Source organism: Ambystoma mexicanum, chromosome 6q (assembly GCF_040938575.1).
Source record: "Ambystoma mexicanum isolate Mex_15411 chromosome 6q, UKY_AmexF1_1, whole genome shotgun sequence".
Taxonomy (NCBI): Eukaryota; Metazoa; Chordata; class Amphibia; order Caudata; family Ambystomatidae; genus Ambystoma; species Ambystoma mexicanum.
In genome coordinates, this window is record NC_090937.1 from 1,632,314,229 (window position 1) to 1,632,330,414 (window position 16,186).

The 16,186-nt window shown below is 50.0% G+C and overlaps 14 non-coding genes across 14 annotated transcripts; all 14 read left to right on the plus strand.

Moving 5' to 3' along the window:
• Positions 1-1,557: 1,557 nt before the first annotated feature.
• Positions 1,558-1,629, plus strand: TRNAG-ACC (transfer RNA glycine (anticodon ACC)). Its single transcript has one exon. It is a non-coding gene; the product is annotated as a tRNA-Gly (tRNA).
• Positions 1,630-2,411: 782 nt separating this feature from the next.
• TRNAM-CAU (transfer RNA methionine (anticodon CAU)) lies at positions 2,412-2,483 on the plus strand. Its single transcript has one exon. It is a non-coding gene; the product is annotated as a tRNA-Met (tRNA).
• A 331-nt stretch (positions 2,484-2,814) lies between these two features.
• On the plus strand, positions 2,815-2,886 carry TRNAG-UCC (transfer RNA glycine (anticodon UCC)). The gene has a single exon. It is a non-coding gene; the product is annotated as a tRNA-Gly (tRNA).
• A 782-nt stretch (positions 2,887-3,668) lies between these two features.
• Positions 3,669-3,740, plus strand: TRNAM-CAU (transfer RNA methionine (anticodon CAU)). The gene has a single exon. It is a non-coding gene; the product is annotated as a tRNA-Met (tRNA).
• A 331-nt stretch (positions 3,741-4,071) lies between these two features.
• TRNAG-UCC (transfer RNA glycine (anticodon UCC)) lies at positions 4,072-4,143 on the plus strand. The gene has a single exon. It is a non-coding gene; the product is annotated as a tRNA-Gly (tRNA).
• A 782-nt stretch (positions 4,144-4,925) lies between these two features.
• TRNAM-CAU (transfer RNA methionine (anticodon CAU)) lies at positions 4,926-4,997 on the plus strand. The gene has a single exon. It is a non-coding gene; the product is annotated as a tRNA-Met (tRNA).
• Positions 4,998-6,574: 1,577 nt separating this feature from the next.
• On the plus strand, positions 6,575-6,646 carry TRNAG-ACC (transfer RNA glycine (anticodon ACC)). Its single transcript has one exon. It is a non-coding gene; the product is annotated as a tRNA-Gly (tRNA).
• Positions 6,647-7,428: 782 nt separating this feature from the next.
• TRNAM-CAU (transfer RNA methionine (anticodon CAU)) lies at positions 7,429-7,500 on the plus strand. Its single transcript has one exon. It is a non-coding gene; the product is annotated as a tRNA-Met (tRNA).
• Positions 7,501-8,685: 1,185 nt separating this feature from the next.
• TRNAM-CAU (transfer RNA methionine (anticodon CAU)) lies at positions 8,686-8,757 on the plus strand. The gene has a single exon. It is a non-coding gene; the product is annotated as a tRNA-Met (tRNA).
• A 331-nt stretch (positions 8,758-9,088) lies between these two features.
• Positions 9,089-9,160, plus strand: TRNAG-UCC (transfer RNA glycine (anticodon UCC)). Its single transcript has one exon. It is a non-coding gene; the product is annotated as a tRNA-Gly (tRNA).
• Positions 9,161-9,942: 782 nt separating this feature from the next.
• On the plus strand, positions 9,943-10,014 carry TRNAM-CAU (transfer RNA methionine (anticodon CAU)). Its single transcript has one exon. It is a non-coding gene; the product is annotated as a tRNA-Met (tRNA).
• Positions 10,015-11,591: 1,577 nt separating this feature from the next.
• Positions 11,592-11,663, plus strand: TRNAG-ACC (transfer RNA glycine (anticodon ACC)). Its single transcript has one exon. It is a non-coding gene; the product is annotated as a tRNA-Gly (tRNA).
• A 782-nt stretch (positions 11,664-12,445) lies between these two features.
• On the plus strand, positions 12,446-12,517 carry TRNAM-CAU (transfer RNA methionine (anticodon CAU)). The gene has a single exon. It is a non-coding gene; the product is annotated as a tRNA-Met (tRNA).
• A 1,172-nt stretch (positions 12,518-13,689) lies between these two features.
• On the plus strand, positions 13,690-13,761 carry TRNAM-CAU (transfer RNA methionine (anticodon CAU)). Its single transcript has one exon. It is a non-coding gene; the product is annotated as a tRNA-Met (tRNA).
• Positions 13,762-16,186: the final 2,425 nt, after the last annotated feature.

A 16,186-nucleotide genomic window follows, 5' to 3' on the forward strand; every position in this document is an offset into this window, starting at 1 on the left:
TTGTGTCATGGCATTAGGGCAAAAAGAGCTGTAAGTGCCTGGATGCAATGTCATTCCTTGAACTTGCTGCCTCGTTCCACTCTTGCGCTAAATAGGAGAGGGTCCCAGCCCAGCCAACAAAATGTACTGTTCAATCAAACCAAACTTAAAACCAAGCTCCTTTTTTAAGGGGTCCCGGGGAAATGTTGGGCTGACCGGCAAGACCTCATGATGCGAACTGCTTCTGCGTCAAACGCAAGCTTTTTTCATTCCCAGCCAATGACTTATTCTTATTTCTAAGGGGCGCTCCATCAGATAGCCCAGACAGGCAGGCGTTGGTGGTATAATGGTGAGCATAGCTGCCTTCCAAGCAGTTGACCCGGGTTCCATTCCCGGCCAACGCAGATCAAATCTTTAAATTGTTCAAAATGCATTTTTTGGAAATCAGACTCATGCTGAAAGCAAAGCTGACACACTTTTCGTGAAAATCAAAACCCCATCCAGGAAAGGTTCTTGCATCCTAGTTTCTGCAACTGTCTATCGGTGAGGGGATTGAAGCGAGCAGGGCTCCTGGCCCCTCCCCGACAAAGGCCTGACAAAGGCCTATTCGCCTTGCCCTGACGGGCAAAGGTCCCAGCAGGCCACCGAGCACAGCACCTCAGCCTATTAGAGTGAGGTTTCAGGATCTCTCTCATCCTGTAAACCAACATACTGAGGAAGGTGAAACGTGTGGCTGTGCTCCTCACATGCTGAAGCAGCAGCAGCCCTTTCCCTGAAGCAAAGTTCCTTCATTCCTCCCTCCCATAACCCTTAGCAGGGGATTTATGGTAATTGAGTTGAGTTTCCAAACTGGCCCTTCCTTCCTTCCTTCCCATATCTGCCAGCTCGAGAAGGCTTGTTTTGTTGCACCTGGGAAGTAAAGCATCTATTTGCGAGAGAGAGAGAATGAGAGAGAGAGACAGAGAGAGAGAGACAGAGAGAGAAGGGGAAGGGGTGTTGGCAGTTAGGGTGTGAGCTAGAGAAATGAGGCCTGTCTGCAAAAGGCCATGGGATGGGAGTGCGTGGTTGCAGGTTGTTTGGCTTTGTAAGGGATACTGCCCGCTTCACTCGAAACTGGGTCTAGGGTTGTCGGTTTGTAGGCTGTAAAAGCCCCGAAAAGCTCTCGTTCTCCAGCCAGCAGAGTGGCACAGCGGAAGCGTGCTGGGCCCATAACCCAGAGGTCGATGGATCAAAACCATCCTCTGCTAAGTTTTTTCAAATTATGTTTTTGTGTCATGGCATTAGGGCACAAAGAGCTGTAAGTGCCTGGATGCAATGTCATTCCTTGAACTTGCTGCCTCGTTCCACTCTTGCGCTAAATAGGAGAGGGTCCCAGCCCAGCCAACAAAATGTACTGTTCAATCAAACCAATCTTAAAACCAAGCTCCTTTTTTAAGGGGTCCCGGGGAAATGTTGGGCTGACCGGCAAGACCTCATGATGCGAACTGCTTCTGCGTCAAACGCAAGCTTTTTTCATTCCCAGCCAATGACTTATTCTTATTTCTAAGGGGCGCTCCATCAGATAGTCCAGACAGGCAGGAGTTGGTGGTATAGTGGTGAGCATAGCTGCCTACCAAGCAGTTGACCCGGGTTCGATTCCCGGCCAACGCAGATCAAATCTTTAAATTGTTCAAAATGCATTTTTTGGAAATCAGACTCATGCTGAAAGCAAAGCTGACACACTTTTCGCGAAAATCAAAACCCCATCCAGGAAAGGTTCTTGCATCCTAGTTTCTGCAACTGTCTATCGGTGAGGGGATTGAAGCGAGCAGGGCTCCTGGCCCCTCCCCGACAAAGCCCTGACGAAGGCCTGACAAAGGCCTATTCGCCTTGCCCTGACGGGCAAAGGTCCCAGCAGGCCACCGAGCACAGCACCTCAGCCTATTAGAGTGAGGTTTCAGGATCTCTCTCATCCTGTAAACCAACATACTGAGGAAGGTGAAACGTGTGGCTGCGCTCATCACATGCTGAAGCAGCAGCAGCCCTTTCCCTGAAGCAAAGTTCCTTCATTCCTCCCTCCCATAACCCTTAGCAGGGGATTTATGGTAATTGAGTTGAGTTTCCAAACTGGCCCTTCCTTCCTTCCTTCCCATATCTGCCAGCTCGAGAATGCTTGTTTTGTTGCACCTGGGAAGTAAAGTATCTATTTGCGAGAGAGAGAGAATGAGAGAGAGAGACAGAGAGAGAGAGACAGAGAGAGAAGGGGAAGGGGTGTTGGCAGTTAGGGTGTGAGCTAGAGAAATGAGGCCTGTCTGCAAAAGGCCATGGGATGGGAGTGCGTGGTTGCAGGTTGTTTGGCTTTGTAAGGCCTACTGCCCGCTTCACTCGAAACTGGGTCTAGGGTTGTCGGTTTGTAGGCTGTAAAAGCCCAGAAAAGCTCTTGTTCTCCAACCAGCAGAGTGGCGCAGCGGAAGCGTGCTGGGCCCATAACCCAGAGGTCGATGGATCGAAACCATCCTCTGCTAAGTTTTTTCAAATTATGTTTTTGTGTCATGGCATTAGGGCACAAAGAGCTGTAAGTGCCTGGATGCAATGTCATTCCTTGAACTTGCTGCCTCGTTCCACTCTTGCGCTAAATAGGAGAGGGTCCCAGCCCAGCCAACAAAATGTACTGTTCAATCAAACCAAACTTAAAACCAAGCTCCTTTTTTAAGGGGTCCCGGGGAAATGTTGGGCTGACCGGCAAGACCTCATGATGCGAACTGCTTCTGCGTCAAACGCAAGCTTTTTTCATTCCCAGCCAATGACTTATTCTTATTTCTAAGGGGCGCTCCATCAGAGAGCTCAGACAGGCAGGCGTTGGTGGTATAGTGGTGAGCATAGCTGCCTTCCAAGCAGTTGACCCGGGTTCGATTCCCGGCCAACGCAGATCAAATCTTTAAATTGTTCAAAATGCATTTTTTGGAAATCAGACTCATGCTGAAAGCAAAGCTGACACACTTTTCGTGAAAATCAAAACCCCATCCAGGAAAGGTTCTTGCATCCTAGTTTCTGCAACTGTCTATCGGTGAGGGGATTGAAGCGAGCAGGGCTCCTGGCCCCTCCCCGACAAAGCCCTGACGAAGGCCTGACAAAGGCCTATTCGCCTTGCCCTGACGGGCAAAGGTCCCAGCAGGCCACCGAGCACAGCCCCTCAGCCTATTAGAGTGAGGTTTCAGGATCTCTCTCATCCTGTAAACCAACATACTGAGGAAGGTGAAACGTGTGGCTGCGCTCCTCACATGCTGAAGCAGCAGCAGCCCTTTCCCTGAAGCAAAGTTCCTTCATTCCTCCCTCCCATAACCCTTAGCAGGGGATTTATGGTAATTGAGTTGAGTTTCCAAACTGGCCCTTCCTTCCTTCCTTCCCATATCTGCCAGCTCGAGAAGGCTTGTTTTGTTGCACCTGGGAAGTAAAGTATCTACTTGCGAGAGAGAGAGAATGAGAGAGAGAGACAGAGAGAGAGAGACAGAGAGAGAAGGGGAAGGGGTGTTGGCAGTTAGGGTGTGAGCTAGAGAAATGAGGCCTGTCTGCAAAAGGCCATGGGATGGGAGTGCGTGGTTGCAGGTTGTTTGGCTTTGTAAGGCCTACTGCCCGCTTCACTCGAAACTGGGTCTAGGGTTGTCGGTTTGTAGGCTGTAAAAGCCCAGAAAAGCTCTTGTTCTCCAACCAGCAGAGTGGCGCAGCGGAAGCGTGCTGGGCCCATAACCCAGAGGTCGATGGATCGAAACCATCCTCTGCTAAGTTTTTTCAAATTATGTTTTTGTGTCATGGCATTAGGGCACAAAGAGCTGTAAGTGCCTGGATGCAATGTCATTCCTTGAACTTGCTGCCTCGTTCCACTCTTGCGCTAAATAGGAGAGGGTCCCAGCCCAGCCAACAAAATGTACTGTTCAATCAAACCAAACTTAAAACCAAGCTCCTTTTTTAAGGGGTCCCGGGGAAATGTTGGGCTGACCGGCAAGACCTCATGATGCGAACTGCTTCTGCGTCAAACGCAAGCTTTTTTCATTCCCAGCCAATGACTTATTCTTATTTCTAAGGGGCGCTCCATCAGAGAGCTCAGACAGGCAGGCGTTGGTGGTATAGTGGTGAGCATAGCTGCCTTCCAAGCAGTTGACCCGGGTTCGATTCCCGGCCAACGCAGATCAAATCTTTAAATTGTTCAAAATGCATTTTTGGGAAATCAGACTCATGCTGAAAGCAAAGCTGACACACTTTTCGCGAAAATCAAAACCCCATCCAGGAAATGTTCTTGCATCCTAGTTTCTGCAACTGTCTATCGGTGAGGGGATTGAAGCGAGCAGGGCTCCTGGCCCCTCCCCGACAAAGACCTGACGAAGGCCTGACAAAGGCCTATTCGCCTTGCCCTGACGGGCAAAGGTCCCAGCAGGCCACCGAGCACAGCACCTCAGCCTATTAGAGTGAGGTTTCAGGATCTCTCTCATCCTGTAAACCAACATACTGAGGAAGGTGAAACGTGTGGCTGCGCTCCTCACATGCTGAAGCAGCAGCAGCCCTTTCCCTGAAGCAAAGTTACTTCATTCCTCCCCCCCATAACCCTTACCAGGGGATTTATGGTAATTGAGTTGAGTTTCCAAACTGGCCCTTCCTTCCTTCCTTCCCATATCTGCCAGCTCGAGAAGGCTTGTTTTGTTGCACCTGGGAAGTAAAGTATCTACTTGCGAGAGAGAGAGAATGAGAGAGAGAGACAGAGAGAGAGAGACAGAGAGAGAAGGGGAAGGGGTGTTGGCAGTTAGGGTGTGAGCTAGAGAAATGAGGCCTGTCTGCAAAAGGCCATGGGATGGGAGTGCGTGGTTGCAGGTTGTTTGGCTTTGTAAGGCCTACTGCCCGCTTCACTCGAAACTGGGTCTAGGGTTGTCGGTTTGTAGGCTGTAAAAGCCCAGAAAAGCTCTTGTTCTCCAACCAGCAGAGTGGCGCAGCGGAAGCGTGCTGGGCCCATAACCCAGAGGTCGATGGATCGAAACCATCCTCTGCTAACTTTTTTCAAATTATGCTTTTGTGTCATGGCATTAGGGCAAAAAGAGCTGTAAGTGCCTGGATGCAATGTCATTCCTTGAACTTGCTGCCTCGTTCCACTCTTGCGCTAAATAGGAGAGGGTCCCAGCCCAGCCAACAAAATGTACTGTTCAATCAAACCAAACTTAAAACCAAGCTCCTTTTTTAAGGGGTCCCGGGGAAATGTTGGGCTGACCGGCAAGACCTCATGATGCGAACTGCTTCTGCGTCAAACGCAAGCTTTTTTCATTCCCAGCCAATGACTTATTCTTATTTCTAAGGGGCGCTCCATCAGATAGCCCAGACAGGCAGGCGTTGGTGGTATAATGGTGAGCATAGCTGCCTTCCAAGCAGTTGACCCGGGTTCCATTCCCGGCCAACGCAGATCAAATCTTTAAATTGTTCAAAATGCATTTTTTGGAAATCAGACTCATGCTGAAAGCAAAGCTGACACACTTTTCGTGAAAATCAAAACCCCATCCAGGAAAGGTTCTTGCATCCTAGTTTCTGCAACTGTCTATCGGTGAGGGGATTGAAGCGAGCAGGGCTCCTGGCCCCTCCCCGACAAAGGCCTGACAAAGGCCTATTCGCCTTGCCCTGACGGGCAAAGGTCCCAGCAGGCCACCGAGCACAGCACCTCAGCCTATTAGAGTGAGGTTTCAGGATCTCTCTCATCCTGTAAACCAACATACTGAGGAAGGTGAAACGTGTGGCTGTGCTCCTCACATGCTGAAGCAGCAGCAGCCCTTTCCCTGAAGCAAAGTTCCTTCATTCCTCCCTCCCATAACCCTTAGCAGGGGATTTATGGTAATTGAGTTGAGTTTCCAAACTGGCCCTTCCTTCCTTCCTTCCCATATCTGCCAGCTCGAGAAGGCTTGTTTTGTTGCACCTGGGAAGTAAAGCATCTATTTGCGAGAGAGAGAGAATGAGAGAGAGAGACAGAGAGAGAGAGACAGAGAGAGAAGGGGAAGGGGTGTTGGCAGTTAGGGTGTGAGCTAGAGAAATGAGGCCTGTCTGCAAAAGGCCATGGGATGGGAGTGCGTGGTTGCAGGTTGTTTGGCTTTGTAAGGGATACTGCCCGCTTCACTCGAAACTGGGTCTAGGGTTGTCGGTTTGTAGGCTGTAAAAGCCCCGAAAAGCTCTCGTTCTCCAGCCAGCAGAGTGGCACAGCGGAAGCGTGCTGGGCCCATAACCCAGAGGTCGATGGATCAAAACCATCCTCTGCTAAGTTTTTTCAAATTATGTTTTTGTGTCATGGCATTAGGGCACAAAGAGCTGTAAGTGCCTGGATGCAATGTCATTCCTTGAACTTGCTGCCTCGTTCCACTCTTGCGCTAAATAGGAGAGGGTCCCAGCCCAGCCAACAAAATGTACTGTTCAATCAAACCAATCTTAAAACCAAGCTCCTTTTTTAAGGGGTCCCGGGGAAATGTTGGGCTGACCGGCAAGACCTCATGATGCGAACTGCTTCTGCGTCAAACGCAAGCTTTTTTCATTCCCAGCCAATGACTTATTCTTATTTCTAAGGGGCGCTCCATCAGATAGTCCAGACAGGCAGGAGTTGGTGGTATAGTGGTGAGCATAGCTGCCTACCAAGCAGTTGACCCGGGTTCGATTCCCGGCCAACGCAGATCAAATCTTTAAATTGTTCAAAATGCATTTTTTGGAAATCAGACTCATGCTGAAAGCAAAGCTGACACACTTTTCGCGAAAATCAAAACCCCATCCAGGAAAGGTTCTTGCATCCTAGTTTCTGCAACTGTCTATCGGTGAGGGGATTGAAGCGAGCAGGGCTCCTGGCCCCTCCCCGACAAAGCCCTGACGAAGGCCTGACAAAGGCCTATTCGCCTTGCCCTGACGGGCAAAGGTCCCAGCAGGCCACCGAGCACAGCACCTCAGCCTATTAGAGTGAGGTTTCAGGATCTCTCTCATCCTGTAAACCAACATACTGAGGAAGGTGAAACGTGTGGCTGCGCTCCTCACATGCTGAAGCAGCAGCAGCCCTTTCCCTGAAGCAAAGTTCCTTCATTCCTCCCTCCCATAACCCTTAGCAGGGGATTTATGGTAATTGAGTTGAGTTTCCAAACTGGCCCTTCCTTCCTTCCTTCCCATATCTGCCAGCTCGAGAATGCTTGTTTTGTTGCACCTGGGAAGTAAAGTATCTATTTGCGAGAGAGAGAGAATGAGAGAGAGAGACAGAGAGAGAGAGACAGAGAGAGAAGGGGAAGGGGTGTTGGCAGTTAGGGTGTGAGCTAGAGAAATGAGGCCTGTCTGCAAAAGGCCATGGGATGGGAGTGCGTGGTTGCAGGTTGTTTGGCTTTGTAAGGCCTACTGCCCGCTTCACTCGAAACTGGGTCTAGGGTTGTCGGTTTGTAGGCTGTAAAAGCCCAGAAAAGCTCTTGTTCTCCAACCAGCAGAGTGGCGCAGCGGAAGCGTGCTGGGCCCATAACCCAGAGGTCGATGGATCGAAACCATCCTCTGCTAAGTTTTTTCAAATTATGTTTTTGTGTCATGGCATTAGGGCACAAAGAGCTGTAAGTGCCTGGATGCAATGTCATTCCTTGAACTTGCTGCCTCGTTCCACTCTTGCGCTAAATAGGAGAGGGTCCCAGCCCAGCCAACAAAATGTACTGTTCAATCAAACCAAACTTAAAACCAAGCTCCTTTTTTAAGGGGTCCCGGGGAAATGTTGGGCTGACCGGCAAGACCTCATGATGCGAACTGCTTCTGCGTCAAACGCAAGCTTTTTTCATTCCCAGCCAATGACTTATTCTTATTTCTAAGGGGCGCTCCATCAGAGAGCTCAGACAGGCAGGCGTTGGTGGTATAGTGGTGAGCATAGCTGCCTTCCAAGCAGTTGACCCGGGTTCGGTTCCCGGCCAACGCAGATCAAATCTTTAAATTGTTCAAAATGCATTTTTTGGAAATCAGACTCATGCTGAAAGCAAAGCTGACACACTTTTCGTGAAAATCAAAACCCCATCCAGGAAAGGTTCTTGCATCCTAGTTTCTGCAACTGTCTATCGGTGAGGGGATTGAAGCGAGCAGGGCTCCTGGCCCCTCCCCGACAAAGCCCTGACGAAGGCCTGACAAAGGCCTATTCGCCTTGCCCTGACGGGCAAAGGTCCCAGCAGGCCACCGAGCACAGCCCCTCAGCCTATTAGAGTGAGGTTTCAGGATCTCTCTCATCCTGTAAACCAACATACTGAGGAAGGTGAAACGTGTGGCTGCGCTCCTCACATGCTGAAGCAGCAGCAGCCCTTTCCCTGAAGCAAAGTTCCTTCATTCCTCCCTCCCATAACCCTTAGCAGGGGATTTATGGTAATTGAGTTGAGTTTCCAAACTGGCCCTTCCTTCCTTCCTTCCCATATCTGCCAGCTCGAGAAGGCTTGTTTTGTTGCACCTGGGAAGTAAAGTATCTACTTGCGAGAGAGAGAGAATGAGAGAGAGAGACAGAGAGAGAGAGACAGAGAGAGAAGGGGAAGGGGTGTTGGCAGTTAGGGTGTGAGCTAGAGAAATGAGGCCTGTCTGCAAAAGGCCATGGGATGGGAGTGCGTGGTTGCAGGTTGTTTGGCTTTGTAAGGCCTACTGCCCGCTTCACTCGAAACTGGGTCTAGGGTTGTCGGTTTGTAGGCTGTAAAAGCCCAGAAAAGCTCTTGTTCTCCAACCAGCAGAGTGGCGCAGCGGAAGCGTGCTGGGCCCATAACCCAGAGGTCGATGGATCGAAACCATCCTCTGCTAAGTTTTTTCAAATTATGTTTTTGTGTCATGGCATTAGGGCACAAAGAGCTGTAAGTGCCTGGATGCAATGTCATTCCTTGAACTTGCTGCCTCGTTCCACTCTTGCGCTAAATAGGAGAGGGTCCCAGCCCAGCCAACAAAATGTACTGTTCAATCAAACCAAACTTAAAACCAAGCTCCTTTTTTAAGGGGTCCCGGGGAAATGTTGGGCTGACCGGCAAGACCTCATGATGCGAACTGCTTCTGCGTCAAACGCAAGCTTTTTTCATTCCCAGCCAATGACTTATTCTTATTTCTAAGGGGCGCTCCATCAGAGAGCTCAGACAGGCAGGCGTTGGTGGTATAGTGGTGAGCATAGCTGCCTTCCAAGCAGTTGACCCGGGTTCGATTCCCGGCCAACGCAGATCAAATCTTTAAATTGTTCAAAATGCATTTTTGGGAAATCAGACTCATGCTGAAAGCAAAGCTGACACACTTTTCGCGAAAATCAAAACCCCATCCAGGAAATGTTCTTGCATCCTAGTTTCTGCAACTGTCTATCGGTGAGGGGATTGAAGCGAGCAGGGCTCCTGGCCCCTCCCCGACAAAGACCTGACGAAGGCCTGACAAAGGCCTATTCGCCTTGCCCTGACGGGCAAAGGTCCCAGCAGGCCACCGAGCACAGCACCTCAGCCTATTAGAGTGAGGTTTCAGGATCTCTCTCATCCTGTAAACCAACATACTGAGGAAGGTGAAACGTGTGGCTGCGCTCCTCACATGCTGAAGCAGCAGCAGCCCTTTCCCTGAAGCAAAGTTACTTCATTCCTCCCCCCCATAACCCTTACCAGGGGATTTATGGTAATTGAGTTGAGTTTCCAAACTGGCCCTTCCTTCCTTCCTTCCCATATCTGCCAGCTCGAGAAGGCTTGTTTTGTTGCACCTGGGAAGTAAAGTATCTACTTGCGAGAGAGAGAGAATGAGAGAGAGAGACAGAGAGAGAGAGACAGAGAGAGAAGGGGAAGGGGTGTTGGCAGTTAGGGTGTGAGCTAGAGAAATGAGGCCTGTCTGCAAAAGGCCATGGGATGGGAGTGCGTGGTTGCAGGTTGTTTGGCTTTGTAAGGCCTACTGCCCGCTTCACTCGAAACTGGGTCTAGGGTTGTCGGTTTGTAGGCTGTAAAAGCCCAGAAAAGCTCTTGTTCTCCAACCAGCAGAGTGGCGCAGCGGAAGCGTGCTGGGCCCATAACCCAGAGGTCGATGGATCGAAACCATCCTCTGCTAACTTTTTTCAAATTATGTTTTTGTGTCATGGCATTAGGGCAAAAAGAGCTGTAAGTGCCTGGATGCAATGTCATTCCTTGAACTTGCTGCCTCGTTCCACTCTTGCGCTAAATAGGAGAGGGTCCCAGCCCAGCCAACAAAATGTACTGTTCAATCAAACCAAACTTAAAACCAAGCTCCTTTTTTAAGGGGTCCCGGGGAAATGTTGGGCTGACCGGCAAGACCTCATGATGCGAACTGCTTCTGCGTCAAACGCAAGCTTTTTTCATTCCCAGCCAATGACTTATTCTTATTTCTAAGGGGCGCTCCATCAGATAGCCCAGACAGGCAGGCGTTGGTGGTATAATGGTGAGCATAGCTGCCTTCCAAGCAGTTGACCCGGGTTCCATTCCCGGCCAACGCAGATCAAATCTTTAAATTGTTCAAAATGCATTTTTTGGAAATCAGACTCATGCTGAAAGCAAAGCTGACACACTTTTCGTGAAAATCAAAACCCCATCCAGGAAAGGTTCTTGCATCCTAGTTTCTGCAACTGTCTATCGGTGAGGGGATTGAAGCGAGCAGGGCTCCTGGCCCCTCCCCGACAAAGGCCTGACAAAGGCCTATTCGCCTTGCCCTGACGGGCAAAGGTCCCAGCAGGCCACCGAGCACAGCACCTCAGCCTATTAGAGTGAGGTTTCAGGATCTCTCTCATCCTGTAAACCAACATACTGAGGAAGGTGAAACGTGTGGCTGTGCTCCTCACATGCTGAAGCAGCAGCAGCCCTTTCCCTGAAGCAAAGTTCCTTCATTCCTCCCTCCCATAACCCTTAGCAGGGGATTTATGGTAATTGAGTTGAGTTTCCAAACTGGCCCTTCCTTCCTTCCTTCCCATATCTGCCAGCTCGAGAAGGCTTGTTTTGTTGCACCTGGGAAGTAAAGCATCTATTTGCGAGAGAGAGAGAATGAGAGAGAGAGACAGAGAGAGAGAGACAGAGAGAGAAGGGGAAGGGGTGTTGGCAGTTAGGGTGTGAGCTAGAGAAATGAGGCCTGTCTGCAAAAGGCCATGGGATGGGAGTGCGTGGTTGCAGGTTGTTTGGCTTTGTAAGGGATACTGCCCGCTTCACTCGAAACTGGGTCTAGGGTTGTCGGTTTGTAGGCTGTAAAAGCCCCGAAAAGCTCTCGTTCTCCAGCCAGCAGAGTGGCACAGCGGAAGCGTGCTGGGCCCATAACCCAGAGGTCGATGGATCAAAACCATCCTCTGCTAAGTTTTTTCAAATTATGTTTTTGTGTCATGGCATTAGGGCACAAAGAGCTGTAAGTGCCTGGATGCAATGTCATTCCTTGAACTTGCTGCCTCGTTCCACTCTTGCGCTAAATAGGAGAGGGTCCCAGCCCAGCCAACAAAATGTACTGTTCAATCAAACCAATCTTAAAACCAAGCTCCTTTTTTAAGGGGTCCCGGGGAAATGTTGGGCTGACCGGCAAGACCTCATGATGCGAACTGCTTCTGCGTCAAACGCAAGCTTTTTTCATTCCCAGCCAATGACTTATTCTTATTTCTAAGGGGCGCTCCATCAGATAGTCCAGACAGGCAGGAGTTGGTGGTATAGTGGTGAGCATAGCTGCCTACCAAGCAGTTGACCCGGGTTCGATTCCCGGCCAACGCAGATCAAATCTTTAAATTGTTCAAAATGCATTTTTTGGAAATCAGACTCATGCTGAAAGCAAAGCTGACACACTTTTCGCGAAAATCAAAACCCCATCCAGGAAAGGTTCTTGCATCCTAGTTTCTGCAACTGTCTATCGGTGAGGGGATTGAAGCGAGCAGGGCTCCTGGCCCCTCCCCGACAAAGCCCTGACGAAGGCCTGACAAAGGCCTATTCGCCTTGCCCTGACGGGCAAAGGTCCCAGCAGGCCACCGAGCACAGCACCTCAGCCTATTAGAGTGAGGTTTCAGGATCTCTCTCATCCTGTAAACCAACATACTGAGGAAGGTGAAACGTGTGGCTGCGCTCCTCACATGCTGAAGCAGCAGCAGCCCTTTCCCTGAAGCAAAGTTCCTTCATTCCTCCCTCCCATAACCCTTAGCAGGGGATTTATGGTAATTGAGTTGAGTTTCCAAACTGGCCCTTCCTTCCTTCCTTCCCATATCTGCCAGCTCGAGAATGCTTGTTTTGTTGCACCTGGGAAGTAAAGTATCTATTTGCGAGAGAGAGAGAATGAGAGAGAGAGACAGAGAGAGAGAGACAGAGAGAGAAGGGGAAGGGGTGTTGGCAGTTAGGGTGTGAGCTAGAGAAATGAGGCCTGTCTGCAAAAGGCCATGGGATGGGAGTGCGTGGTTGCAGGTTGTTTGGCTTTGTAAGGCCTACTGCCCGCTTCACTCGAAACTGGGTCTAGGGTTGTCGGTTTGTAGGCTGTAAAAGCCCAGAAAAGCTCTTGTTCTCCAACCAGCAGAGTGGCGCAGCGGAAGCGTGCTGGGCCCATAACCCAGAGGTCGATGGATCGAAACCATCCTCTGCTAAGTTTTTTCAAATTATGTTTTTGTGTCATGGCATTAGGGCACAAAGAGCTGTAAGTGCCTGGATGCAATGTCATTCCTTGAACTTGCTGCCTCGTTCCACTCTTGCGCTAAATAGGAGAGGGTCCCAGCCCAGCCAACAAAATGTACTGTTCAATCAAACCAAACTTAAAACCAAGCTCCTTTTTTAAGGGGTCCCGGGGAAATGTTGGGCTGACCGGCAAGACCTCATGATGCGAACTGCTTCTGCGTCAAACGCAAGCTTTTTTCATTCCCAGCCAATGACTTATTCTTATTTCTAAGGGGCGCTCCATCAGAGAGCTCAGACAGGCAGGCGTTGGTGGTATAGTGGTGAGCATAGCTGCCTTCCAAGCAGTTGACCCGGCCAACGCAGATCAAATCTTTAAATTGTTCAAAATGCATTTTTGGGAAATCAGACTCATGCTGAAAGCAAAGCTGACACACTTTTCGCGAAAATCAAAACCCCATCCAGGAAAGGTTCTTGCATCCTAGTTTCTGCAACTGTCTATCGGTGAGGGGATTGAAGCGAGCAGGGCTCCTGGCCCCTCCCCGACAAAGCCCTGACGAAGGCCTGACAAAGGCCTATTCGCCTTGCCCTGACGGGCAAAGGTCCCAGCAGGCCACCGAGCACAGCACCTCAGCCTATTAGAGTGAGGTTTCAGGATCTCTCTCATCCTGTAAACCAACATACTGAGGAAGGTGAAACGTGTGGCTGCGCTCCTCACATGCTGAAGCAGCAGCAGCCCTTTCCCTGAAGCAAAGTTCCTTCATTCCTCCCCCCCATAACCCTTAGCAGGGGATTTATGGTAATTGAGTTGAGTTTCCAAACTGGCCCTTCCTTCCTTCCTTCACATATCTGCCAGCTCGAGAAGGCTTGTTTTGTTGCACCTGGGAAGTAAAGTATCTATTTGCGAGAGAGAGAGAATGAGAGAGAGAGACAGAGAGAGAGAGACAGAGAGAGAAGGGGAAGGGGTGTTGGCAGTTAGGGTGTGAGCTAGAGAAATGAGGCCTGTCTGCAAAAGGCCATGGGATGGGAGTGCGTGGTTGCAGTTTGTTTGGCTTTGTAAGGCCTACTGCCCGCTTCACTCGAAACTGGGTCTAGGGTTGTCGGTTTGTAGGCTGTAAAAGCCCAGAAAAGCTCTTGTTCTCCAACAAGCAGAGTGGCGCAGCGGAAGCGTGCTGGGCCCATAACCCAGAGGTCGATGGATCGAAACCATCCTCTGCTAAGTTTTTTCAAATTATGTTTTTGTGTCATGGCATTAGGGCACAAAGAGCTGTAAGTGCCTGGATGCAATGTCATTCCTTGAACTTGCTGCCTCGTTCCACTCTTGCGCTAAATAGGAGAGGGTCCCAGCCCAACCAACAAAATGTACTGTTCAATCAAACCAAACTTAAAACCAAGCTCCATTTTTAAGGGGTCCCGGGGAAATGTTGGGCTGACCGGCAAGACCTCATGATGCGAACTGCTTCTGCGTCAAACGCAAGCTTTTTTCATTCCCAGCCAATGACTTATTCTTATTTCTAAGGGGCGCTTCATCAGATAGTCCATACAGGCAGGCGTTGGTGGTATAGTGGTGAGCATAGCTGCCTTCCAAGCAGTTGACCCTCCAAGCAGTTGACCCGGGTTCGATTCTCGGCCAACACAGATCAAATCTTTAAATTGTTCAAAATGCATTTTTTGGAAATCAGACTCATGCTGAAAGCAAAGCTGACACGCTTTTCGCGAAAATCAAAACCCCATCCAGGAAAGGTTCTTGCATCCTAGTTTCTGCAACTGTCTATCGGTGAGGGGATTGAAGCGAGCAGGGCTCCTGGCCCCTCCCCGACAAAGCCCTGACGAAGGCCTGACAAAGGCCTATTCGCCTTGCCCTGACGGGCAAAGGTCCCAGCAGGCCACCGAGCACAGCACCTCAGCCTATTAGAGTGAGGTTTCAGGATCTCTCTCATCCTGTAAACCAACATACTGAGGAAGGTGAAACGTGTGGCTGCGCTCCTCACATGCTGAAGCAGCAGCAGCCCTTTCCCTGAAGCAAAGTTCCTTCATTCCTCCCTCCCATAACCCTTAGCAGGGGATTTATGGTAATTGAGTTGAGTTTCCAAACTGGCCCTTCCTTCCTTCCTTCCCATATCTGCCAGCTCGAGAAGGCTTGTTTTGTTGCACCTGGGAAGTAAAGTATCTATTTGCGAGAGAGAGAGAATGAGAGAGAGAGACAGAGAGAGAGAGACAGAGAGAGAAGGGGAAGGGGTGTTGGCAGTTAGGGTGTGAGCTAGAGAAATGAGGCCTGTCTGCAAAAGGCCATGGGATGGGAGTGCGTGGTTGCAGGTTGTTTGGCTTTGTAAGGCCTACTGCCCGCTTCACTCGAAACTGGGTCTAGGGTTGTCGGTTTGTAGGCTGTAAAAGCCCAGAAAAGCTCTTGTTCTCCAACCAGCAGAGTGGCGCAGCGGAAGCGTGCTGGGCCCATAACCCAGAGGTCGATGGATCCAAACCATCCTCTGCTAAGTTTTTTCAAATTATGTTTTTGTGTCATGGCATTAGGGCACAAAGAGCTGTAAGTGCCTGGATGCAATGTCATTCCTTGAACTTGCTGCCTCGTTCCACTCTTGCGCTAAATAGGAGAGGGTCCCAGCCCAGCCAACAAAATGTACTGTTCAATCAAACCAAACTTAAAACCAAGCTCCTTTTTTAAGGAGTCCCGGGGAAATGTTGGGCTGACCGGCAAGACCTCATGATGCGAACTGCTTCTGCGTCAAACGCAAGCTTTTTTCATTCCCAGCCAATGACTTATTCTTATTTCTAAGGGACGCTCCATCAGATAGCCCAGACAGGCAGGCGTTGGTGGTATAGTGGTGAGCATAGCTGCCTTCCAAGCAGTTGACCCGGGTTTGATTCCCGGCCAACGCAGATCAAATCTTTAAATTGTTCAAAATGCATTTTTTGGAAATCAGACTCATGCTGAAAGCAAAGCTGACACACTTTTCGTGAAAATCAAAACCCCATCCAGGAAAGGTTCTTGCATCCTAGTTTCTGCAACTGTCTATCGGTGAGGGGATTGAAGCGAGCAGGGCTCCTGGCCCCTCCCCGACAAAGCCCTGACGAAGGCCTGACAAAGGCCTATTCGCCTTGCCCTGACGGGCAACGGTCCCAGCAGGCCACCGAGCACAGCACCTCAGCCTATTAGAGTGAGGTTTCAGGATCTCTCTCATCCTGTAAACCAACATACTGAGGAAGGTGAAACGTGTGGCTGCGCTCCTCACATGCTGAAGCAGCAGCAGCCCTTTCCCTGAAGCAAAGTTCCTTCATTCCTCACTCCCATAACCCTTAGCAGGGGATTTATGGTAATTGAGTTGAGTTTCCAAACTGGCCCTTCCTTCCTTCCTTCCCATATCTGCCAGCTCGAGAAGGCTTGTTTTGTTGCACCTGGGAAGTAAAGTATCTATTTGCGAGAGAGAGAGAATGAGAGAGAGAGACAGAGAGAGAGAGACAGAGAGAGAAGGGGAAGGGGTGTTGGCAGTTAGGGTGTGAGCTAGAGAAATGAGGCCTGTCTGCAAAAGGCCATGGGATGGGAGTGCGTGGTTGCAGGTTGTTTGGCTTTGTAAGGCCTACTGCCCGCTTCACTCGAAACTGGGTCTAGGGTTTTCGGTTTGTAGGCT